We start from the raw sequence: 27,142 nt of genomic DNA, 5'->3' as shown, positions 1-27,142 counted from the left end.
CCACTCACCTCCTTCTGTGTGGCCTGGTTCCTAATGGGCCATGGACTGGTACTGGTTCATGTAGCTTTGCTAAATTTTTCTGCATTTAAAATATATTTTATTGAGATATTTCTGGAACTTTTGGTTGCCTAGATTTGTGATGTTATACAGTGGTGCTCATTTTAGGAATACTTATTAAATGCTTTTGGTGTGCTGGGCACTGTGCTAAGCACTAGAAATACAATGGCAGATAAAAGAATCTAGTGGCCTCCTGCACTTTATGATTCATACATTATAGCTACAAAACAAACAATAAACAAGCAGATAAATAAGTATTAATTTATAAGAATCCCGGTTGGTGCTATGAAGGAAACAAATGAGCAGCCTTTTCAAGGTATGGAGGGGATGGACTGTTTGTGGGATGGTCAGGAAGGTCTCCCTGGGGAGGGCGCACTGAAGCCAAGGCCAGAGGACAGGTGGCCAGCCCCATAAAAAGCTGGGACAGGCTTCCAGGCAAAGAGACCATGCCTTTTGTTAATGTGGCATCCCCTTCTCTCATTTAATGTGTTACCTTGAGTTCTACGTTGGAAATACTGCTTATGTCTTCTTTTTGTTAGTGCTTACATGATCCATATTTATCTACACAATTATACAATCCATGCAATTAGGTATTATGATGGTTAATTTTATGGGTCAATGTGGTGTGCCTAAGGGATGCCCAGATGGCTGGCAGTGCGTTATATCTGGTGTGTCTGTGTGGGTGTTTTGGAAGAGGCTGGCATTTGAATCGTGGACTGAATAAGAAGACCCATCCTCACCAGCGCAGGCAGGCATTGTCCAATCCATTGAGGGCCTGAATAGAACAAACAGGTGGAGGAAAAGTGGATCTACCCTCTCCTGCTTGAGTGGAGACATCCATCCTCTCCTGCCCTTGAACACTGGTGCTCCTGGTTCTCAGGTTTCCCTACCCAAACCGGGACTTAGGCCATCAGCCACCGCCTTCCCCATTTCTCAAGCCTTAGGGCTCAGGCTGCATGTCACCACTGGCTTCCCTGCTTCCCAGCTGACAGATGGCAGATTGCAGGAATTCTCAGCCTCCACAACCACGTGAGCCACTTCCCTGAATAAGTCTCCTCTTCATACAGTCCTCCCTTGGTGTGGGTGGGGATTCGTTCCAGGACCCCCGAGTATATCAAACTCCATGCATACTCAAGTCCCACTGTCAGCCCTGCAGAACCCGTGTGTAAGGAAAGGCAGGCCTCTGCATAAGCAGCCTTCGCTTGCTGGGAATACTGTGTTTTCCATCAGAGTTTGGTTGGAAAATCTGAGTATAAGTGGATCCATGCATTGAAACCTGTGTTGTTCAAGGGACAAGCATCGAGGATAGGCACAGGCTACTGGAGACAAATATGGGAATGTGGCTATGGGCAAGACAGTGCTGGTGGGGCAGGCATCACTCCAACAAGCGGACAACAGCAGGGATCAGTGAGTTGCCAGGGGTCTGGGCATGAGTGCTGAACAAGTTGGAGGTCTTCCTTGGAGCCGGCCTCAGGCTGGGAGAAGATTGTGGGGCCTGAGTGGCTCCAGCCTGGATGGGTCCAGTCAGGAACTCTGCAAGAGGAGCTCACCTGTGCACACAGGGATGCATACTGGGAGAGAGGAGAAGCCGGGGTCAGAGGCTCTGGCCCTCTTGCACTGCATGCACGGAGCTGCAACTCAGGGAGGCTGCTGGGCAATGGTCAGTGCCAACAGAGTGGGTGCATCACAGCCATGAAGCTGTGGTCATGCAGAGCACAGCATGAGAGCCTCTGGCCGAGTTGTCTGACTGGGGTTGTGGATGGAGCTGATGGGCACAGGGAAGAGAGGAGGAGGGGCTTGCTTAGCGGAAAAGATACTGAGCTGAGTTGGGGGCATGTGGAATTTGAGGTGCCTGTGGGAGACCCATTTCAGATGTTCAGTAGACAAGTGGGGGCACCCAGCTGAGCACTGGAAATGGGGCTCTGGACCCTTGAAGAGAAGCCAGCAGTTGGGTCATTGCATGAGAGGTGGTTGTGGTGATGATGGGAACTGGTAAGATTGCTCAGGTTAAAACAAAGAAAACAAGCCAAGGAAAAATGATGGTCAAGGCAAATACAGTAAGGATCGACGGCATCCTTGAAGTACTTCTTTGTCTCCAAGAGCATTCATTCTATTTCATGTGCAATGAGAATTCTAGCATTTTAGCACTGTTTAAAATTAATGACTCAGAGGGAATTCTGGCCCCACACAAGCGCCTGCTAGATGGGTAAGCCTCTCTGCCTGCCTTTCTGAATTGCTTGTCGCACAATTGGGCCATTCACTGTGTTCCGGGCCCTCTGTGTGTTTCCTCTTTTCCAGCTTAGACCTGTTTGTTAGGGAAAACAATCTACTTCTCAGGGTTTCAGTTTTATGTACTGTTGATCTATTGCTTTATTTCTCTAATCTCTTTCCCACAGTCAATAGTTTTTACTACCTGGAGCTGAAAACAGCCTACAGGATACCAAAGCATGAGTTTATTTAGAACAAAGAAGACCCTCTGATTCCAGTGAGGTCAGGGAGGAGGCCAAACAGTCAACCCACTTGCTTAGGACATGTGGCCTAAACTGTAATTTGACTTTGCGTTCACTTTTCAACTAGTTGCATTGGCCTTATGGTTTTTATTAAACTGTAAATCTCTTTACCACATTGAAAATTGTGGAACGCATTTCTTCTTCTCGAGTCTATGCATCTGAAGGCCATAGGTGGACAAGTGCACAGCGCCAGTGGAAAATGGCTTTTCTGGAATATCAGGTTCGGTCCTCAGAGACTAAGAGCACTCCATGTGGTGGGCAATAAATCTGAATTCTGCTGCGTTTAATTAAGGTAATTTTCCTACTTAGCTCCACATGTGGAGATGAGATTCAATTTTACTGTGCCTAAAAGAACATGTCCTTTCAAATGTGTCACCAGAATGGAATGCGACCACAGATCGGCCTGTGACGAGCCTCTGTCGCCTCAAGGGAGAAGAACTGTGGCAGGAACGCAATCTGTCCCCTTCTCCTGCTCCTGTGGGTTTTTCCATTGCATGGATATGGGTTGTGAGGGAATGGAGTCCCTCTACAGAGATATCAGATGCAGATGGAGGGAAGAGCAGGGTGAGAAGTTGAGCCAGAGGAGGAGACAGATTGTTGGATAATGTTTTCTTGCTAGGTACAGTGTCAGTGAATAAATATTTTGATCATCAGAAAGACCAAGGATCCATATTCCTGACTCTTTTGCAGAATAATTAATAAACGTTATGGGAATCACCTAGTATCTCCATATCATCCATACTGTGAGGGTTGATTTTATGTGTTGACTTGACCAGGTTAAGGATGCAGACAGCTGGTCAGACATTATTTCTGGGTGTGCCCGTGAGTGTGTTTCCAGAAGAGATGAGCATTTGAATCAGTGGACTGAGTAAGAAGGTCCGCCCTCACCCATGTGATTGGGCACCATGCAATCTGTTGAGGGCCCAAAAAGAACCGAAAGGCAGAAGGGAAAATTCTCTCTTTCTCTCCTTGGGCTGGGTTGCCCCTTTTCTCCTGCCTGCAGACACAAGCACTTTTGGTTCTCAGGCCTGCAGACTCAGACTTGAACCTACACTGTTGGCTTTCTTGATTCTCAGGTCTTCAGGTTTGGGCTGAATCACACCACTGGCTTTCCTGGGCTCCAGGGTGTCGATGGCAGATCGTGGGGTCTCTCAGCCTCCACAATCCCATGAGCCAATTCCCATAATCAATCTCTTTTTATCTATATCTATATATAGATCTCTCTCTCTCTATCTTATTATTCAGTTTCTCTGGAGAATGCTAATACAGAGTTCTTGAAAAGACTCTGAAAACAACCACATCACCACCAAGGGAACATGGAGCCTCCTGGGTCACGAGAGGCCTGAGAGGCATGGCGGACGTGCCTGAGTTTCCTCCACAGGGTTCTTGTTAAGAGGTGGCCCAACCCATGCTTGGCCACGTTGAGAAAAAGGAAACGCATCCTCCCAAAGGAAAGCCCGTTCCACTGCTGGAGAATTCAGGCTACTGAAAGCTTCTTGCTTATGTGATTTTGCCCAATTCCATTTCCGAGTCTATCCCTTTTGTTCTAGTCCCTTCTTTTAGAGGAACATGGAGCAATAACAATGACTCTTACCGAGGCCAATTCTCGATTAGGCTCCAGGCAGCCAAGGTGACAAAGGATGTGTATCCTCGTCCTTCAGAAGGTGATAGCTGAGAGGAGTGTGGGAGAAAACCATAAGCCCCCCAAGGTTAGGGTCACATCTATTCATCTGTATTTTGGTGACTAGCAGAGCACCTGGCAAAAAGTAGACTTTTCAGATGTTTTGAGAGGCCCGGGAAACACAAGAACTACATTACCCTTCTCTAGTTACTCTTCTATCCCGTTGTCAAACTTGGCCTCACCAGTGAAAACCTGCCTCACCTTGGTGGCTACTCCAGCTAAGCTCCTGCTTCCTGCCCTCACAACTGGCTTACAGCATCAAGCCCCATGGGATGAGTGCTCCATCCTGACTGCCATGTCTACACTGTGTCTGCACAGTGTCTGTGAGGCCCCATCTGTCATGACCCGATGCTGGCCAGCCTGGCCTGGGCAGAGCTCCGAGGAGCATGTGAGTGCTTGAACACATGCACAATGCAACCCCCACCACGGAGTCTGCGCTTCTTGGATGCTCACTCCACGAGGTGAGGGGCATGGGGTAGTGGTCTCTGCTCTGTGTGAACTCAGTCTGGCCTGGTAGATAACACAGACATGCAAGGCAACTGTGGTAAGTGACAGAGAAGCTGCCAGTTGGCCCTGGAGTTGAGAGGAAGGGTAATGTGCAGTGTCAGCGTGCTGTCCAAGGAGTTCTTGGCATGGCTGGAGGCACTTCACACCTGAAGATGGCTGGTCAGACCACTGGAACATCCTTCGTTAGGCACCATGTGTCAGAAGCCTCATTAGTGTATCAAGGAATGCTCAGGCTTCCTGGAGGATTCATCCATTCACAGTTGCTAATAGGAAGCTTACCGTGTGCTAGATGGGGCTGCCCCAGTGCCCTGGGCCAGGTCCCTGCTGTTTAATTGGGTGGGATGAAATATATAAACATGAAATAAATGAAAATATAGGGTGTGCAAGACAGGGCTGGCAGGGAAGGGCTCATGTAGCAGGGACATCTGAGTGAGACCGGCCGGCTGCAAAGGGATGGCCACAGTCTTAGGTCAGGTGAGCAGGTGTGACAGGCGGACTCCATGTGAGAAGGGAAAGGACACTAGAAGTGGGGGAGCAGCAGGGACCAGGCCCTCCACCTTTGTGACCTTGTCCTGCTGTTTAAGGAGTCCAATGCATTCTGCATTGGTGATCACCTAGTTAGGGTGACCAGAGTGAGCAAATAAAACACAAGATGCCCAGTTAAATTTGAATTTTAGATAAACAGTAAATTTTTCAGTTGTACTACACAAAGGAACATATTAAAATTCTTTGCTGTGGAGGCAAATATAAAACTAGGTAGAATAGGCAAGGTGTGGTGGCTCATGCTTGTAATCCCAACATTTGGGAGGTCGAGGTGGGAGGATGGTTTGAGTCCAGGAGTTTGAGAGCAGCCTTGGCAACATACACCCCATATATACAAAAAAAATTAGCTGGTGTGGTGGCATGCCCCTGTAGTCCCAGCTACTCAAGAGGCTGAGTCAGGAGGATTGTTTGAGCCCAGGAGGTGTAGGCTGCAGTGTGCTGTGATCATGCCACTGCACTCTAGCCTATGTGGCAAAGCAAGACCGTGTCTCAAAAAAAAAAAAAAAAAAAAAAAAAAAAGAAAGAAAAAGAATAAGAAAATAGTATGTAAGAAAGAAGAGAGAGAGAAGTCACAGTTACCATTGCTAGTGGGAGGTGACTAGGTAGAAAACTCCAGGTTGGCTAACCTCCCTTCAGCTTTGCCAAGAGACCAGTCTATGCCATGGCCAGTGATGGACCCAGCCCAAGGTGCACACAGGTGATTGGGTTGGGGAGAGTGTGGAAGACCAAGTCTGGTTTTCCTTCCCTTCAGAACCCACTACAGAAATGAACAGTGGGGGACTCCAGTTCTCACCCTGGAGCCAAGATGGCAAGGTGACAGCATGTCATAACAGCTGTTCAGAGCTAGGACCCAGGGATCAAGCTGAGCTGCACACCAACTGGGGTGCTGTGGGCAAGCAATCCCTTATTCTATCTAAGGCAGATAAGAGAAGGAGTTAACCCCTAAGGATGTTGTAAGGATTAAATTAGTTAATGTAGGGAAAGGTGTTAGTTAAATTCCTGGTCCATAGTATCTATTTTATTTTAATTCCTAAGAAAATATAGTATCTCTGTGTCTGCTTCGTCGACCAGACTGTATTGCAGATGGTTTAAGACCAGGCAGCAAATTTGAGGTGGAGCCATGGTTATCAGAATGGCTGCCCAGACCACAAAGCTGATTTATCTCAATCATAACAGCAGCAAATTCCTGTTATTGCAATGAATCACAGCATGTAAGCGCACAGATGCAGGCGCCGGGGTTCAGAGGGCTGGGTTGTGTGGGGAGGGTAACGAAAAACAGACACTTGCAGGGCCCTAACAATGTGTGTAGCAACTGAACCTGCAGCCTGCTTACACAAAACAGGCCTTAATGAAACTCAGTTTCGAAATGGAATATTTTTCCTAAATGATAAGGTATTGCATATGGTTCTTTTCCCATTGTGTAGTAATTCCTTCTAAAGCAAACATTTTAAAGATTTTAACTGAGGTTGGAAAACTAAAACTTGCCTCAGTATAAAAATGTCGAAGCCATCTGCTAGAAAATCACAGCTCTGCGATATAAAACACCCAGAGCTGTGTTGCTCAAACTAATTTAATCACAAAATACCATTTCCTTGATCCGAAGGGAAACATTTCTACTTGGCCACTAGAGCTTTCTGGAGAAAGGCACTTATATTTGCAGTATGGTATATTAGTAATTTTGAATTTCAAAGAGAAAACAGAGCAGGGATTTTGGAAAACAAATGTTGAAAGGGTAATTTCAGTTCTTTGCAGATGAGAAAAGTTTTTGTTAAAACAACTGACAGACACTGAGAAACATGGCCATCAGTTTGAAGGAAAGTAATTGAGTTGTGTAGTTTGCATTTTATTTTGCACACATTTAACAATTAAAAGCTTTTCTGTACTATGAGAACAAAACCCCCCAAACACCAATGCAATGGCAGAAAGTTGGGAGTCAAATCAGGCAGCACACACACGAACACTGTGTTCACATGATGAGGACCACATTTTTGAGACATTTTCTGAAAAGAACCTGTATATGTGTGTGTGTGTATGTATATATTCTTTTTTCCTGCCAGAATCTCTTGTTGAATGATCATCAAGTTAGTTCTGGAAAATAGGTTCCAATATTGCTCCATTCATTGGCATAGGTTGACTTTATCTCATTCCAATTTAATTGGCAGCTGTTTTCTTAGATAGTTTTGCATAAAATGGTGCTCAGAGAACAAGTAGAGTTTAAACATGACACAGTCGTGTATTTGAGAATGTTTATGTTATATATGTGCTTGTTAATTTAGTAGTTATGAGTTTAATAATAACTTTGAGCTCTTTAGACATGGATCCTCATATATATTAACAAAATCAGCTGTGTGCCTTAACCAACAGTGAGCATATTTTTTAAAATGGGCCTCTGAATTGAAAATTTAAAAAAACCCTTCAGCATCCTATTAGGATTGATTAACCCACAGGAGGGTAATCCTGGTAAGCAAACGTAACCAAGATTCTCCTTCCCCAGTGATTCCAAGTGCAGCCTGGCTCTCCTGGTCAGGTGCTTCCTTTACTCAAATATTTCCTGATCTGTTCCTAGATCCTAATACCACCCTCTGCGTCAACCTGTGAATGCATCCTCACTACCACCGCTCAGGACTTGGAGCCGGGATGTTGCTGACATGGTCTTTTCTCTGGTTGTCACCTTCCATTTCTTCTTTGGTTTGCCTTTCATTTTAATGCCAGATTTTCTAAGTGTAAGAAAGGAGGGTGGAGAGTGGGCAGAAGTCATTGTTTCCATCATGAAAGTCAACATCAGTATTTCCTGTCCTGGGGACAAACCAGTGCCTCATGTTTCTGGAAACGCTGCAGCATTTAACTTCAATTTTAATCTGGATAACGCCAAAGCTTTTCCTCAAATTCGCCCCTGGAGTCAGCTCATAGATGCTCTGATTTTGTCTACCATTGCTCCTCCTTAATATCTCTCGCACAGGTGCCATTGACCTTTAGATGGGCTGTACAGTGTGGGGTTCGGTGCCATGGATCTGCTTCTCCAGGGACCAGGATCTTGAGATCTTCAGGCTGGGTTTCCATGGAGGCATGGAGCTGCTTTTCCTCCTTCATAACTGCACTCAAAACAGCCCTGTTGCTCTAGAATGGAGACTTGGGCAACTCCTTCTGGCACAGATTTGTTCACCTCAGGTGAAATTCAGATAGAAGCAAGCTGCAGGCAGTTTCACCTCTAAGTCCATGGGTTCTCAACTGGTAACGTCCTCTTATGGATGTTAGCCCATGAGGTCAATCCTGTAGCAATCTAAGGCTTGAGAAAAATTAATCTTCTGGAAAATTCCAAGAATACATCTTAGGGAAACTGGCTCTACCTTTATGACTTGGATCACACAAGGATATGCTTCTCATTTTGGACTAGAACTGAGAGCCAATGGATGTGTTTTCTAAAACTATCCCAGTGTGTTCACTATACAGAGGAAGATTCTGAGATTCAAGACTCAAGACTGAAGAAGATCATTATTTTTATTATTTTAGTCTTATGCACAAAATGGTATCTACTGAATAAGCAGGTTTTTAATAGGTGACTTATATATGTTAGCAAAAAAATCACTTTGTCTTTTAGATCTATTCTAGTTTTTCAGTAGCTGTAGACTTAAGTGCTAACTTTTAGCCCATAGGATAAGAAGAAACCAAGTCCTAAAAGTAGGCCAGCACCAGGATTCAGGCCTCTGACTTCAAGCCAAGGGCTCATCATCTTGAATTGCGCACGAATTTTTACACAGCGCCAAAGGAAACTGCCTGTACTTACTGTTGTAGGTAAGACAAACCTTTGCTTATTTTTACTTCTCATGAATAAATAGTTGCAAGAAGAACTGCTGAAACAAAGGGCATTAATGAGCTTTTGCTACATATAAATAGGGAGTGTGAACCAGCAGTGTGGCGGAAGAACATTTTCCCCTCAACTACGGCAGGACTATGCGATGTTCTCCAATGAGCTCATCTTGTCAATAATGTGTAGACCTTCATGTGCTTTTTAATTATGTGCTGATTTTATTACAAGTGAACCTGTCCTCTTGTTTGTTCCCTTATACATATTCACTGTCTTTATACCTTTCCTTTCCCTCCACGAACTGTCTGCTCATATCTTTTGCCCTTTCAGAGGGAATAGTCTATTTTTTCTTATAGGCTTACGATATTTTAAATGTAATGATAGTGTTAAGATTTTTTTGACATGTACTTTATACTTTCCCAGTTCATTATGTATATTTAAATGTTTCACTAATATTTTAAAACATACATCTTTTCTTAAATTTTCCATGGTTTTATCTCTTAGCCATTATGCTTTTGCTTTCTGTGGTATGTTCCTGGGGAGTGTCTCACTGCGACCCTTCGGTTTCTCTAAGTTGGTAACTTTATCTCCCGTGATGAGAAAGCTTTTCAAAGGGAGGGCGTGACCATTTCCATATAGAGTACAGTGTTGTTTTGGGGTTTAAGATTCTATTCCCGGGTGTCATCACTTCTTTTTAAATTTAACTTTGTTATGGAAAATCTTAAGCATATGTAGAAGTAGAACAAATAGTCTAATGAAACCTCACTTGTTCATAACCTAGCTTCAATAATGATCAGTACTTAGCTATTCTTACTTCATCTACCCCTTTACTCTGTGTTTTATTTTTCCTGGAGTATTTTGAAGCAAATTCTAGAAATATATATATATATACATATATAAATACCAATATGGTATATATATACACACACACCGTATTGGTATTGATATATATATATATATATATATACACCATAAAATATGGATATATTTTACAACATAAAATATGGTGTGTGTGTATATTATATATATAATGTGTATAATACACACACACACACACACACACACACACACACCCTGGAATACTACCCAGCCATAAAAAAGAATGAAATCATGTCTTTTGCAGTAACATGTATAGAACTGGAGGCCATTATCTCAAATGAAACGACCCAGAAACAGAAAGTCAAATACTGTGTGTTCTCATTTATAAGCGGGAGCTAAATAATGTGTAAACATGGACATAGAGTGTGGAATAACAGACGCTGGAGACTCAGAAAGGGGGGAGGTTGGGAGGGCAATGTGGGATGAGAAATTACCTAACAGGTACAATGTATACTAATCAAGTGATGATTACACCAAAAGCCCAGACCTCATGACTATGAAATCTATCCAGGTAACAAAACTGCACGTGTACACCCTAATCTATAAAAATAAAAAAAGGAAAAACGTATAGAATGGAATAGTATACTGCAGTCATAATAAATGAATCTCAGCTAAATATAAAAATCATTGTCCTTTTGCAGGTGCTTTGCTGGATTCAGGATGCAGACAAGGTCCACGCGCTGTGGTTGGGTGAGGTGTCTCTTAGGTCTCTTTTAATCTGTAATACTTCTCCCTCTCTTTTAAAAATGCATTTATTTGTTGAAAAAACTTGGTCTTGGGTCATTTTTCTGTACAGTGGATTATGTTCTGGATTTAGCTAAATGCCCTCTTGTTGAAGATTTATCTTCCATGCTTCCTGCAGGTGGTTATATCCAATGCTTGATTAAACTCACATTTTTTTTTTTTGGCAAAGCCACTTTATATGAATGCTGTGCATTTCCTGTTGTACCTTCATCACATCAGGAAGCAACAATGTCTGGCCTTCTTGCTTTCAATGTTGTTAAGATTGGTGAGTTCAGGTGTCATGGACCTAGGAGTCACCAATCCTCTACATCTTTATTGACAATTTTCTCCAGAATTCAGAGTCAGTGGTGAGCATAATGGTTGGGAGTGATGGGTTGGAGTCAGACACTCTTCAGTTTGAGTAATAGTTCTGAAAGTCACTTGTCATGCCTGAGCTAGGTTGCTCAATCCCTCAGACCTTTCAGGGCTGACTCAGATTTAGGAGTGGATACTCCATTTTGTGTGTGGGACTGTTGTTTGAGTGGGGTGAGTTGTGTGAGCTGGACTTTGGCCCAGTCTTGGCAGAGTGGTAGTTGTGATTTAGTGGCATTCGTTTCAAGCAGATGGAATTTGTTTAGATGACCCTAAAGGTCTTTCCAAATCTGATGTACTAGGATGAATTATCAGATGGCTCCTATAGTTGGGTTACCACATATTAACGGTGAATCTGGGGGTAGGAGAGCTCATCATTCAGTTGTAATAGTTCAATAGAGATGACAATTCTGCCAGATTTGGATCCTGTGGGCAGAGCTGAGAGGTCTGTAAATTCACATTCACTCTTCAAATCCTGGTTTATAGCAGCCAGCCAAGTGTGTCACTAAGATGAAGATAGATTGTAATGACTACAGTTTGGTAATTCATTTACTTTACTGAAATCAGTGCTCAGTCATGTTACAGGCGCGACTCCATCTGGTTCCCATCAATGACAGAGGGAGCATCATGTTTGGACAGAGGGGCTGCATCTGTGTCTATGCAGGGAAAGCTGCATGGATTATCCAGCAAATCATGGTGTAGACCACCAGCTGGGCCAGTCCAGGTCCAAGCCAGCCGGGTGACTCTGTCTTGCTATTTATTCACTTCTACATTCGACAAGTACTGTGGACACCTGCTGTGTGCCAGGCACTGCTTGAGGTGCTAGGGGGAGATCAGGGAGCAAGAAAAAGTTTCCCTGCCCTCCTGGAGTTGATGCGTATTCCAACTGAGAAGTGGGGGTGTAGCCAACAAACAATGGACATAATCCCCAAATCATAGAGCAAGACATGGGTGATACAAATTATGGCAAAGAAAGCATTGTGCAGACTGAGGGGTTTCTTTTTTCCTGAGAAGGATGTGGATTGCAATTTAAGGTGGGATGGGGGTTGGTCTGATATGTGAGCCTGGCTTACAAGATCAGGCTGGAAGTAATGTCTCCTTCAGACCCCGCCTGCCCAGTAGACCACCCACTTGGCACTGATCTGGGCCTTCGTGTAACCACCGAGCACAGGAGGGCCATTGCTGCTTGGCATCACTGCCCTGGATGCCGGGATCACAGTGCTGCCCATCCCTCTGCTGCCTCCTCTCTGTGTCCTGTCAGTGGTCCTGAGCTCCATTCCCTCCAGGGTCATCTTCAGGCCATGATTTGCATGTTGGCTCTCTTTGGGGCCCATGGTGCTTCATTTATTCCCAAAGGTGCCTTCTCCTCCCTATTCTGATTGAGACTAAAAGGCCTCCTGATCCCATTGCTTTGCCAGGACAATATTGCTTCCCAGGGAAGACTCTGCTGGCACATTTTAGGCATTTCTGGAAGAACACCATATCACCATCATCACCATCATCATCAGATCTTCCCCAAGTCCCATCTGGGAGGGTCTCATGGGAGCCACATGTGGACTTGGTTAGGGAGCTCTCCTGAGCCTGGACTGATGGCTGGCCCAGCCCAGGCTTTTGTTTGCCACAGGAAGAGAGCTTTGTGCAAACCCTTGTTTAACCTGGCCTTCCCTCTTTAGAAAGAGAATGTTCACCAGATGAATCATGCCTAACATGCTCACTGGAGCCAGAGGACTTTGGCTCCCAGGCTGTTTACTGCAGCTGAGACTTTGTCCCGTAAGTGTTCTTAGGAAATGACAATGGACAGAAAATTGTCATTGTTTTTGCTGAAAAAAAAAAAGTTTGAACAGTTTCCCTGGTCCAGGCTGGCTGGTGGCAACCCCGGCCCCAGCATGCTCCTCAGCCGCCTGCTCTCCCCAGTAGGGCCAGTGTGCCCTTGCCTGTCCACTCTGCTCTGCAACCAGGTGCCCTGCTGTGCCCTTGCTCAGGGGCTGGCTGTGCACAACGTGACACGTGGTATGTGTTGATGTCCGATGGGCTCACATGGGCAGGGCTGTGCTGTGGCTGTGCTGGAGGCCCTCACCTGGTCTCTCTGCTGACTTCCTCCCACCACTGCCTGCCTTGGGTGGGAGGACACCCGGCCTTCCTGGTCATAGGCAGGGTGGACTTAGAGAGGCAGAGCGTGCTGCAGGCAGGGTCTGTGTTTGGGTTTTGGCAGCCTGGATGAAATCCCGGCTCTGCCACCTGCCAGCTGCGTGTGAGTGGCCAGGTCCCTTGACCCATCCTGAGTTACAGTGCCCACTTGGCTCTGTTTCTGGACCTCACATATGGCTCTTTTGGTCTCTCTCCCCTTTGTAACATTAGAGGCAATCTCTAAGACATCATGGAGTTGCCATTGAGCTTGCCTTCCCACCTGCACAAGCAGGTCCTGAGGCAGCTTCCTGCAGCCTCGCACACCCTGCAGCATCTTCAGGGCTCGGAGGCCTCTGTGTCTGACTCTGGCTCAAATGTAATTGCAGCTCTAGAGGAAGCGACCCACACCACAGGGAAGTGAGGAGGCTGGGGGTTGTGTCCAGATGTGCCCACAGCAGGGGCCGGGAGAGCCACCATGGCAGCAGTGACAGAGCCAGGGAAAAATGCCATCCTATGATACGCAGTCCTGTCTTTAACCCAAATGATGTGTCTGCAGAAACTGTTTGCATTTGCTGCTTTGACAGATGGACAATGTTTTAGTTCTTAATTAGCATGTTGGGTAATTACTGCTATTAATCTTGTCCATTTTTCCATGTTCATTGGCCACTTTGACTTCTCTATACCCATCTTCCTTATTGAAAAACACTATAGGAAACTTTTAGTTATTAACTAAATTATGAAGACCTAATAATGCATGGCATTATATCCTTGAAATTTGCTAATAGATTTCAAGTATTCTTATAAAAATGTGATGGATATGGTGATTAGCTTGTTCCTGGTAATCTCACAATGCATATATCAAAACATGACTTTGTACACCTTAAATACTCAATTTTTATGTGTTAGTTATACTTCAATAAAGCTGGGAAAACACACACACACATATTTACACACATAAAGAGTAGCGGCCAAAACAGATAACTGAAGAATTCCCTTGGCAGCCTGCGCTGAGCCCTGGGGCTGTTCGTGCTCCCAGCCCTCTTTCCATCCTCACATGGTGTGGTCCTGAGCTGCTTCTCCTCTGCCCTCCTCCTCTATCTCCATCCCTTTCCATTTGGCTCCTACTCCTACACACGAGTGGAAACTGTGCACTCCAAACCCAGGGGACTGCAGGAAACTTGTCCTGCATCTCCCCCCAAACCCATGGTAGGAGCAGTCTCTCTGCCCTTCTCTGCAGGGGCTCCATTCCTCATCCATCCTTTTCTCCGTCTCTCCTGGTCACTCCTGCTGTCCACTGTCCTTTCCTCCTGGGCTCTGTGTTTCCACAGCCCCTCTGTGCATTCCGCACATGTCCTCTGAGTGGACTCTGCTGTCCCTGCAGGCCCCACACCCACTTGCCCTGTGTCCTGAGCACAGGCCTGCAGGTAACAGAGACTGATGGGTGTCTCCACATTGTGACATTCTACTGGAACCTGAAACAGCTGCCCTTGACAACAGCTCAGCACAGAATCCCTGGCCATCCAGCTATGACAGGGACATGGATCCTGCTTCTTCTTCCCGCCAGTCTCTTAGTTGTCTATGCCTTCACCCTGTAGTGGCCCATTCAGCCACTAAGTCCAGCTGCTCTCCTTTCCGTGTCTGTGGAGTCACCTCTTAATTCAGTTCCTGCGAGCTCAGTGGCCATGATTTGATCATTCCTGTTAATTCCTGGACTGCTCCAGCCTTGTCCTACACTGCTTTATTTCTTACAAGACGGCAGTATAAACATGGAGAATGGAATTCCTAGCTTTGTTTCTCTCCTTTCAAGCCACCATGATCTTCCCTGCGCACAGCTCCAATCCTACTTCTCACATATTCAAAAGCATTAACATTTCCTCACTCACCCCAATTGTTTTCACATGCAACTCAATGTCCCTACAGTCTGTTGCCTATTGACTTTTCAACATTTTCGGGATGATCTCTTAGTACAGCCCTTGGAGTTCTCTTGTTGTCTCTCTTTTCCAGGGTCTCAGCAACTTTTGTCATTGCTAACGGTTTCTTCCTCCTGACACACCATCTTGGCCTCCAGGCTCCATTCTCTCCTGGTTCCCCTGTGCACTGCTCATGGCTATTGTCTATGGGGGCAATTGTGGCTCGGTCCTAGCTGTCACTCTTTCTCATGCGGAGCTCTCCTCTGGCCACCTCATTCAGGAGCTTGGCTTTGTGAGCTCCTGTGTGCAGCTGACATAGAAATCTCCTTCTAGAACTTTCTTCACAGCTCCAGAAACACACAGACAATCACCTTCCTGAAGCTCCCATGTAGACGGCACCTGCGTCTTGACATAATAAAAACAGAACCTGAATCTGGAGCTCTAAGTCACACTTTGTTCCCGTGCTCCTCCTGTTAGGATATTGCCTTAGAGACAGCAAACCCTCATCTACCCCAAATGCAGTCCGTCCCCGCTGATTCTGCCTGTCAGTTGTTCTCAGACACATTCGCCTTTATCCACAGCCAGTGTCTCAGTTGGAGCTGCAGCAGCTCTCTCGAGACTGCATGGTGGAAATGGCCAGGATGCCTCTCTTCGCTGGTCCTGTAACTTGCAAGCCTCCCCCTGCACTGCATCTGTCCGGCATGGCCTTTTTCACAGCTTCACTGTGCTGCTGTCCTGCCTAAAATCCTTCAGTGGCTCTACATGCTTCACATGCCTTTTTTTTTTTTCATTTTTTTGCAGAACAATGACTAGATCTTTACCTGGTCCACAGCCCTCCCCAGTCTGGCTGCAACCTCTCATGAGGCTGAGCTCACCATGAACCCCTGCTCTAGGCATCTGCATAGTGCTCTGTTTGTCCCCGTGACTGTCCACCCCTTCTTTGGCCTGTTGGCGTGCGCTTATCCTCCAGACCTCAGTCCAAAGGTGAGCTCCTCACAGAAGCTTTGCTGGCGTCCCCAGGGGCTGGGGCGGGGCAGGGGCGTGTTCTCTCCTTTGAGGCACCTCCACAGTGTTCATTTGCATGACTTGTGTGATTATTTGGTGGATGAAAGTTTTCCGAGTGCTTGTGGGGGTCATGCCTCTTTCTCCTGAACCACTAGTTGAGAGAATACCCTTCCCTTCTTCCAGCACTGCTTTGACATCACATAGGCACCATTTGGTGGTCTTCACAAGTCACTGGGCTTTGATAAACACCCTTCACCATGAGGAAAATGAGAGTCGGATGACTTAAGGATCACCTGAAATCAGGCATAAAATCTGGATTTTTCTGGTCGCAGGCCAGCAGGCCTTGGTGCCTTCGGATCCTTAGAATGTCCTAATTTGGCTACAGTTTTCTGTCTGCAGAAAGGCCCCCAAAGAGAAGACGCCAGGCTGGAGCGAGAGTGACTCATCCCGGGCCCTCATCGTGCCTGATTCACCCAGAGGAAGCCATGTGTGGACACGGCTATGCTCTGGAGAGATTTCAGGCCTTTGGGAACAGAGTAGGGTTCCTGCCTTTGTAACGAGCAAGTTCTCGGCTCCCTTCCGCCCTGTTCGCCACCTTCCCTCTGTTTCTGTGGCTTCCTTATTTGCCAGTTCCTGGGCCTGGTGGACCCCACCACAACTTCTTTTTGTGAGTCAGTTCTGTCCTGCATCCCTACCACAGCTGTACCTGGCCCCAGACTCCCTCCTCCTAGCTGGCGGGCGGGTGGGCAGGGTGCCTCCCCTAACCCATCAGGGCCTCATCTCTGGAGGAAATTACTGCCTGGCCTGTGAAAATATATAAGGAGACTTGAAGAGGTATCATGTTACATCCTTCATATTTTGCCAGCAATAAATCTAGCTCTTTCCTCTTGGGTGGACTCTCAACTCTAAATTAAGAGTCTATTTCTAAGGAGGAAGATTTCATAGGCCCCGAGGTTCTGTATGACCTGCTCACATTTCAAGGTTGACCTAAAAGCTGGAGGCTTTCAGAATCGCAGGAAGTCATGCCCAGAGATCTGTGGCTTTAGGATCCATGATCCACTCACAGCCCTCCTGCCTCTCCTGTACTTCCCGCCAGCTCAGACCTCAGGACCTCTCTGGTTTCCACCCTGTGCTCTGGCCTTGGCTGTCCGACCTCACCCATCCCTGGATTCTGCTTTTCTCTTCAAGTCTTCCATAATCTTTCCTGGGAACACATTGCAAGCCTAGCAGGGCTTGCTGAGGGAGCAGCTTCCTCGGCTGCCTTGAAATCTGCATTTTTATCTCTTCCTGGTGAGTCTTATGCCCAGTAAGATTCAAAAATGTTTTTCTACATGCTAAGTTTTGGGGATCTGAGCTCCATTCCCCAAAGCCCTGGCTTTAGCTTGCTTCTTATTTCAAACTCTATCCTTGTGGGTGGTTCCCCATTACCTATCTGCAAAATAATCCTAAATGCAGCCTGGGAGTGGCCCACCTCTGCCCCTCTGCCACAAGCCCCCGCCCAGGTACCCCTGCTGGCCTGGCCTGGAGAGTCCTGCCTTGCTGGCCACCCCTTGGTGACTTGGTGTTGCTGGAGAGGAATTTTTTAGGTAGCTCATAAAAAGAGATGTTGTTTGGAGTGTGCCTAAAGTCCTAATGAGAAGACAGAGACAGCATATGGCTGACATGGAGCTGTGGGGGAGGCGTCAGAGGTAGGCGTCTGGCAGAGGGAAGAGGCAGTGGGCCAAGGGGGTGGCTCAGAGCAGACAGGGCAGGCTGGCAAGTGTGGTTGGTGTGGAGAGTGGTCCTTGTCCCAGAGTCAGAGCCGGGCACCCAGGCAAGGCGGGACCTTAGGGCCCTGTCTGGCCAGAGTTGACCTGTCCACACCTGCCCCCGCCCGGCTTCCTCCATGGCTTCAGGCTAGAAGGAAGCAGAGTTACATCTCAGGCCCTGGAGGGGCTGTCTGGCCGGACTGAGACAGATAGGCTGCGGGGGTGGACGCTCAGCGGCATCCTCTCCCTGTTCTGTTCATCGAGTCAGGGGACCTGCAGCTGAGGATGCCCTTAGGTAGGCCAGGCAGAGACTCCAGTCCCTGACCAGCCATTCTTGTGCCTCTCCTTGGACATTACTCAGCTCAGAGCCCTGGGTTTGAGGGGAGGTCTCCTGGGAGCTTGTTCTCGTTGGAAGAGGCCCCATTGTGAGCCTCTCTCCTCATGGACCACAGAGCCTTGGTGGTGGCTCTGGTGGAGAGTACCAATTCAAGGGGCCAGGAAGCAGCATGTGTTGGGGCCTTCCCATTTGAGGACACAGACTCACCCTATTTTGTTTGTTTCGTGGATGGAGTGTCTGGAGACCCAGCATTTCAGAGCACAGGGCACAGACCTCTCTCTGAGTCAGGTGGAGCCCAGGACAGCACTCCTGGGGTGACAGGTGGAGAGCGCAGAAGCCCACCCGGAGCCACAGTGGCTGAGGAAACTGGGTTTTGTACAGGCACAGCTCCAGAATGGCTCTCTGGTGTGTGTGGGAGGAGGAGGTGAAGGAGTAGGGGGCTCACTTTGGCTCACTTCTGCAGGAGGCTCAGCTGGCTCCTGGCTGGTATTACTGGGACACAGGCAAGGAGCACTGCCATCAATTACTGTGCTTGCTCAGCCACCTTCTACTCTCTGTAAGGACAAGGCCCTTGGTGATCACACTCGGATGGGCATCAGACTCACCCAGGAGCTCTGAGAAATCCCCGGGCCCGGGTCCCACCCACTTCAAGGAACCTGGGGCTCTATGGTCCTTATGATCCTCCCAGGTGACTTGGACACACATCAAAGTCTGAGAACAACTGGCTGGACGACACAGAGTGTGTGGGGACAGGATGGTTCTTGTGCGGATAGAATTGCTATCAGGCTAGCTGGAGGAGCCGTGGACTCCAGTCTCTGTAAGGCCTGACCCAGAATTTTCCACCCCGGCTGCCTCTTAAAATCAGCTGAGGAGTTCAAAGAATAAAGATGCCTGACCCCTCCCCAGATATTCTGCTTTCGTTGGTCTGTGGTGGGGCCAGGCCTCAGTACTGCTGAATCTTTCTAGGTCTTTTTAATGCGCCGTCCTGGATCATGAAAACTCTACACCCACATGGACACTAATTTTTATGTTGGTTTTAGACTCTGTCTTTGCTCACAGGGCATGCTTGGAAAGGCTACTCCGTAGATTGCTAAGCCCACATTTTGAGACTGAGAACCAGAAATCTTGGGGATGGTGACCATGCTCCACCCACATGCATTGGAGGAAGGGTCTGTCATGGTTGGAATAGGATGTTTCTTACCTATTGGATTTTACTTTCAGGTCAACGCCATTGTACACACACACACACACACACACACATGCCAGATGGGGAGGCCGATTTGCATAAAGGGACTAACTTCTACAGAGCCTTGTCAAAGGGCTGAGAGCATGCACCTGCCTCAGGGGGAGGGTGGTGGGTGGGGTGGCTTGACTCATTTTGTTTTTGTCGCCCTCTTACTTGAGGGGTGACTGCCTCCCCAGGTCTATGCCTGGGGAAGATGCAGTTGGGAGCCACAGTCACAGAGAGCTGCTGTTGTCAGAAACAATCCTCAGGCCTCTGCAACCTGTTATTGTTCATGTTCATTCCCAAGGGCTCAGCCTCTGAGGAGTCGTAGGAGAACAAAGGCAGCAGTGCTTGCCATGTGAGGCAAACGTGCTTCTAGACCACAGAGGATGGGCGCTCCGCGGGGGCTGCCTGGAGCTGCCAACTGCCCGGCCCCACTGGAGACTTGGGGCTCTACACATGCGGCTGGCCTGCCCTGACCTGCCCCTGGGGCCACGCCCTCAGCATTTCCATTCAAGTGGACTCCCTTCCTTTACAGGTCTCAGTTGAGAGGAGAGTGCAAGGCTGACCGGAGAGCAGGAGGACAACATCCCAAGGTCACCTAGTGCCAGGGAGGGCTGTGCCTCAGGGCAGGGTGGACACAGAGTCCTACATCGGCCAAGCCCGCAGAGGGATGCCCATGGGCGAAGTTCTTCTCACATGGCCTTATCTTTTCACACACAGGTCCTGTGGGGACATCACGATTTCCATAAATGGCAGCTCAGGAGGATGGGAGAGTAGAGTTCGACTTTGACTTAGCTTAAAATAATTAAATAAACCAAACACACCAAATACACACAAAAAACGTGCACTTGCCCCAAACTGTCCCCATTTCTGAGATGTTGTTGGATGGTGCAGGCTGCCTGGCAGAATATCACATGGTGACAAGGGTTGCTCTGGGGAAATCCAAGCCATACCAGCTTTCTACCTGGAGCCTGTCTCAGCATTCACTGCTCCCGGGACAGTGGCTGGAGTACATGGACAGCGGCCAGGGCACCTGACTTCCCTGGGCTCTGCTGCCTCCACATTTGTAGCCTCAGAGCAGAGAACTGCCTGCCTTCCGCCCCACCCTGCCGGGAGGGCTGCAGCTGAGACAGCTGCTGAGCGTCACCATGTGCTCCCTTCCCAGACCACCAATGGGGAGAGCTTTTTTTTTCTTTTTTCTTTTTTTTTTAAATGATACCATTTATTTTTCATTAAAGCAAGAAACCATGTCATTATAACAATCTGCTACTGAGAATGGTTCTCACAAAGGTATGATCCAGTAAATATTTTCTCCTGAAACAAGAATATATATTGAATAAATATAGAATGAAGTTTAATTTATGTTAGATTTTTGTAAAGTTTATATCTCTTCAAATCCACATGTGGCCATGATATTACTATAGAATCTCAAATCATTAAGAAAAAATTACAAACTCCATTTATGTAAGCAGATTCTAATGCAGTCCAACTTGTTTTGTTAAAGTCATATTTGATATACAAAGAAGGCTATTTTCAGGGTTCATCACCCACCTACTCTTTAAAGGCAAATATTACTCAAATATTAATGTTCTCCACCAGGTAGACTTAAGAAGAACACAAATGCAGAGTCTTTAATTTCAATATTCAATATCAATTATCTCATTTCATGAATTTAAATCAATAATGGTTTAATTTAAGCATTCTCTTTTTGCTATTTTAGTATAAACATGACCATTGTTGCTTCTGAACATTTCTTGGCCAGAGAATGAATCACTTTGTTTCTAGACTTACAGCTCTCCCAAGCTGCTATATTCCAAATTAAAAAGGAAGGATTTTAAAACAGGATTCCAAAGAAACTCTATGCTTTTTTAAAAATTTGAGTAATTGCTAATAAGATTAGAAGAGTCAGCGGTTAGACCTGAGACCAAACTGGACTAAGGCTGATTTGAGCTCAATTTGGATATTTTAGGCTCACACACGGCATCCCCAGCCTGGTGAGGGGTGAACTGCCGTTTCCCACAAACGCATCCTCAGAGGTAGAGGCTATAATCAGGTCACTCAGCAAAAGTCCAGCACCTCCTTGGCGCCAGGCACACCCTCTGGGTCCTGGGGCTGTGGCCTTGAAGGAGAGTACTGGCTCCCTGGCATCTCGGTGCCTGGAGAACTGCGCAGGAGGCAGAGAGTGCAAACACGGAGTGGGTGAGTCATGGTAGGGCAGGTGAGGGTGTAAAGGAAGCAAGCAGTGTGCAGCCACAGAGGAGCAGACAAGGACTTGTTTAGACAGGGCCATCAAAAAGACCTTGTTGAGGATGTGGGCCTGGAACCAGTTATAACTATAAATCCTGAGTTTGAAATCCCAGAGCTGAAAGTAGCCTTAGAAGTCATAGGGTATAACTATGCTGTGGTAACAGATGCAGAGATGTGCAGGACCAGAACAGAACTTCCTGTGGGTAGAGGCAGAGCCATGGCCAGGACCCAGGAGACTGGGCTCCCAGTGCCATCCTGCCTTTTTCAGGGGGACTCGCATATGGGTTCTACTGTATAAGGTAGATTCTGAGACCTAAGGGCCTTTCTAGTTCCTAGATAGTAGAATTCAGAAACCGAGAGGGAGGGGGCATTTGCCACACGTGGCTGTTGAGGCAGAAAAGTCAAATTCACCAGGTCACAAATCCTGTTGTAGACTGATTTTTCTGAATTGACAAATTACATTGACTCCAAGTCAGATGGATATCAAACCATCCTGACTTTCTACTGCATTGCCTCAACCAAGAAATTAGCTCACCTCCTGAGAAGTGGGAAGAGGCCTGCCAGAGGTTTATAGAAACCTTCCAAGGATCCGCTTAGCTAAGGGTGAGCTTGGCACTCCTTGCCTTGCCAGAACCTTCCCTCTGAAGAGCGCATTCCTGGAGAGAAGCCCTTGCTTTTGGTTCTCAGCCTCAAGAGTAGGTGCTTTTCTCTGAGCCTGGAGTCTTATCTTTGCCAATAAGGCCACTCACGGAGGCTTGGAGGTTGTGTGGATGAGGCCAGGAGAGGAGGATCTGGCTGGAGCAGCTGGGGCAGAGAGAGCTCCCACCATCCAGGAGCTCCAGCCCCAGGAATGGTAGAGTGAAGGGTGAGAGGCAGCGAAAGGACCCCAGCCATCTTAGCTGAACTGCGCCGAGGCTTCCTGCAGAACCGGGCTCCTCTTGCTAACCTTGGGCTCCTTCCCATGTGTTCAAGGCTCTCCCTGGAGTCACATCATCCAATTATGTGGCACTTGCAGGGCTGAGCTCAGATCTGGAGTCTGCAGAGTTCAGGAGGCCCTCACATGGGGTAGAGTCTAGACATGGCCTGGGGGACAGCTCACACACGAGGCACATTTGACCTGGAGAAGAGACCACCTAGAGGGGAGGAGGCTGGTCCAGTGCTGGGAGGACAGTCCTATGGAGCATCAGGAAATTCAGCAGATGAGTTTTACATCTGTTTTTTTTCCAACTACAGTTCAGTCCCGGAGCAGACACAGCCCTGTTTGCAGGGAGCCAACATTCTAATTGACAGTGCGTGGTGGGAAACAGTGAACCGAGGGAAAGAGTGCCAATGTTAGAGAGCCACAGTGCAGTGAAGAAGAGAAGGCAAGAGGATGTGATGCAAAATCACAGGACCTGGCTTCCAGACCATTCTGCTTCCATGAGAACATTTCAGTTGAGAACCGGATGGCATGAAAGTAAGCCAGAAGACACCAGGCAAGGAAAGACTGGTCTCCAGGTGCGAATGACGTTGGAGCATTTGGGACTGCAAAGAATGTGGAGCGTGGTGAATGAGATGTCCCTTTGTATCAGATGCATGCATGAGTGGCTGGGGTCATGTGTGTGCTTCAGTAGAGGGTACCACGGGGACACTAAGAAATCTGGGTTTCTTTCTGAGGGCCTGGGAAGCCACCAGAAAGCATTGAGTAGGGAGTGGTGGATTGATTTATGTGTTTATGAAATCATGCTGGGTGCTGGGTGGTGAATGCTTATTGGGGCAGAGGGCAAGGTTGGAATTGCGGAGACCACAGCTAAGAGCCAGTTGCAGAGCCAGGCTCATTGTGATTCAACCTGGGAGGCATTGGGGATGAAAGCGATGAGGCCAGTGAGGATGTATTTCTACATATAATATGGATTAGGTAGATGGGTTTATACGTAATGTAGATTAGACTCAGAAATCAAACTGGAGCCAATGGCGGACACTTGATGGAAGGTGTACTTCAATTTCTTCCATTCTATAGAAAAGCAATACAGTGGAAAGAGTATGGGATTTGGTGTCTCTCAGACAGGATTCCACTTGCAAGCCGTGTGATATGGGGCAGCTCACCAGATCCTGGACCTCCATAAACCCCTCTGCAACGTGGAGAGAATCAGATTTCCCCACAGACTCCATGAAGGGCTCCAGAGTGCCCTCCCCCGTTAGCCACTGATGCATTCATGAGGAAGAGAAAGAGTTAAATGCTCCTTTCGAGGAAGCGGTGGTGGCCGAGTGCTATGGGCGCTGTGAGATCAGAGCTGACAGCCCAGACTGAATCGCAGCCCTCACCAGGGCCATCGCGTGTTGCAGGGAGCTCTTCCCAAGTGCCCACTTTTACTAAATTACAGAAAATACCTAACAGGATAGTTTCTTCGTGTTTTAAAAATCAATGACCAATTTTTGTTTTGTTTTGTTTTTAAAATACAGTGTTTTCAGAGATAAGAGTATTACATTGGAAACCTGCTGTGACACAGAAAATTAGATGAGCCTGTAGTTGATTAAAACAGTCAAGTTGACCTACGTGTCATCTCAGTGCACAGTAAGGAAGCGTCTTCAGCTTAGAAAATTGCTGGGATGAACACAAACAAATCTAGTTCTTTGGAACGAGAATTTTCAGATTTTGGATTTATGGTCAGAAATAGCTGAGTCCCAGGGCCAGGAGCGGTGGCTCATGCCTGTAATCCCAGCACTTTGGGAGGCCAAGGCAGATGGATCGCCTGAGATCAGGAGTTCGAGACCAGCCTGGCCAACATAGTGAAACCCTGTCTGTACTAAAAATACAAACTTTAGCTGAGCGAGGTGGCGAACACCTGTAATCCCAGCTACTTGGGAGGCTGAGGCAGGAGAATCAACTGAACCCAGGAGATGGAGGTTTCAGTGAGCTGAGATCACACCATTGTACTCCAGCCTGGGCAACAAGAGCGAAACTCTGTCTCAAAAAAAAGAAAAGAAAAAAGAAAAAAACTGCTGAGTCCTGAAATACTGATGAAATGACCAGCCCTGTTCACGTTCAAAACCTGACACTTTTAGTGTCAGGGTGACCAGGAATTGTGGCTGTAAAGGAAGCCTGAGACTTCTCTGGTTCTGGCATGAAAGAATTTTCCAAAACTATGTAGACGCTGGGGCCTTAGAAGTTTGATATTAGTGTAAACAAATGTATTCTCAACAAGAATATAGATGAGTTTGCACTGAATTTCAGAATACTTAACTCCAGGCTTATAAGAGATTAAATAATTCTTTAAAATGGATTCTCAGGCGCTTTATTTATGCTACTCATGGGAGCTACACTGGCAAGGGAGGTCACAGTTTCTGACGTGCCTTTTTTCTAAACTTCTGACTTTGTTTGTACACATGCAGAACATGTATTTAACTATTGGGATCCCAATCCTCTATATTGGGGGATTTTTCTTTATATTTTTTACCTTTTGATAAAGTAGATCTTTAGAAATCAGAATTCCTGAGTTTCCAGCACTGTCAAATTTGGGTTCTTGGGAATGCTGAGGTTTAACCTTGACTCTTTCAAATGAATGCTGGTGAACTTGTCTAAACTCCTGTTCCCGTCATTCAGTTTCTCCCTCTGTGAAGCAGAGGCAATGGCACTCCCTCCTTTTAAAATCCTTAAGGTTTGGGAAAGGTTTTCAGAGTAGTCAAATAATTTAATACCCTTAGGTAAAATGTGCTCTCAAATTGTATTTCTACCCATGGAAATGAAGATTAGTCTCTTCATTTTTTTTGTTAGAATGGCCACTGGGAGATTCTGCTAAAATAAAAGATTTTTTTTTTTTTTAATAGTGCTGTTCAGGGGTGTTCGGATTCGATTGCCTTTCTTCTAACTCAAGGGTGAGTTTCAGAGACCCTGGTTCACACAAGACGGGGCAACTTCCGTCGTGTCCTTCTCAGATGAGGCATCTCACACTCGTCTTGTCTTGTGAATAACTGCACAACTGGTCATGAGGAATGCTACGGTGTGGCCTGTCACGGGAGCCCACCTCGCACACATTTAAGGCCAATACACGTCTGGAGCTTTGACAGGGCTGTGTTTATGTCTGCCTTTCACGAAAATTGGTATTCCTCTCATCTTTTATTTCAGCAGTTACAGTTAAACTACACCTTGATGAACTACGCGTGTCTATTCTCCTCAGTTCCCGGCCCACCTCCCTCAGCAACCCTCCCACAAACTGAAATGGAAGCCGGGCTGTGAAACATGAAACAGGCTGTTATAAAACTGTATTTTATAGTTGCAGCATGTTACAGTTGAAGGTGTGTTTACGTAGCTGAGGAGACAGAAACACCAGTCTTCCCACTCCAGAGTTTACCTAACTTCCTTCAGGACTAAGGGTAGAGCTGTAGATCACAATGTATCCCTTGGGGAGCTAAAGAGGAAGAGAAAGAGTTACACACTCCTTTAGATGAAGTCCACATGCTAGGAAACAAAATGAATTGCACAAACAAACACTTCTGGGTTTTTTTTTTTTTTGAGACAGAGTCTTGCTCTGTTGCCAGGCTGGAGTGCAGTGGCATGATCTCGTCTCACTGCAACCTGTGCCTCCCAGGTTCAAGCGATTCTCCTGCCTCAGCCTCCCAAGTAGCTGGGATTACAGGCACAGGCCACCACGCCCGGCTAATTTTTTGTATTTTTAGTAGAGACGGGGTTTTACCATGTTGGCCAGGATGTTCTCGATCTCCTAACCTCGTGATCTGCCCGCCTTGGCCTCCCAAAGTGCTGGGATTACAGGCGTGAGCCACCGCGCCTGGCCCCGCTTCTGGTTGTTAAATGCCGTGAGCAAACATTTCCAAGTCATTGCCATGCTGTGGTTCTTCCATTTTAGGGACTCAGCAGCAAGAAGGCCCCTGTAACTGAGGCCTTGATGGAGAGAGCGTGGGACATCCTTGGTGACTTCGCTGTCCTCTCTTCTCCACTCCTTTGCTTCAGGCCGCCTCCTGCTGTCACCCCTTTGGTTCCAGCCCTGCCAGCTGCTGAAGTGCCCTGGCTTGGAGATTTGTGGTTGGGTGGGTGAAGCTCTTCTGCTTCATGTCTGCCTGTTTTCTGGTTTCCTCTTCCTGCCTCTCCCTTTCTCCCCTTCCTCCATTCCCTCCTTCTCCTTCTCCATTCCTCTTTCTCCTTCACCAGTCGGTGAGTGCCAGTCATGTGCTAGGCCCCACTTAGATCCTGAGGGTCTTGAGATAACCCCCCTCCTTCCAGGAGAACCTCCCATCACGACACTCCTTAGAGTGAGGCTGACTCAGCTTGGACTATGCAGAAGTTAGGACACATGGAGAAATCTGGCTGTGGTGGGTTCACCCGTCTGCGTTTTGGTAGGCCCTTCCTTTCAGGTATAGGGCTGGGTGGTGAAGGGGCCCAGTGAAGCCCGGGGCCATGTGTTCCTTCAAGTTGCACAAGCCCACCTGCAACATTTAGTGGCATTTCTGATAACTCACTGTGTAAGG

At 47.1% G+C, this 27,142-nt stretch overlaps 1 long non-coding RNA gene across 1 annotated transcript; it reads left to right on the top strand.

Annotated features, from left to right (window-relative positions):
* Window positions 1-8,143: 8,143 nt before the first annotated feature.
* On the top strand, window positions 8,144-25,500 carry LOC101150270 (uncharacterized). The gene is made up of 3 exons (XR_008668837.2): window positions 8,144-9,090; window positions 10,624-10,672; window positions 22,913-25,500. It is a non-coding gene; the product is annotated as an uncharacterized lncRNA (long non-coding RNA).
* Window positions 25,501-27,142: the final 1,642 nt, after the last annotated feature.

The sequence above is a fragment of the Gorilla gorilla genome, chromosome 8 (assembly GCF_029281585.2).
Source record: "Gorilla gorilla gorilla isolate KB3781 chromosome 8, NHGRI_mGorGor1-v2.1_pri, whole genome shotgun sequence".
Taxonomy (NCBI): domain Eukaryota; kingdom Metazoa; phylum Chordata; class Mammalia; order Primates; family Hominidae; genus Gorilla; species Gorilla gorilla.
The sequence above is the reverse complement of the archived record's forward strand: the minus strand, read 5'-3'. Positions and strand labels throughout refer to the sequence as shown.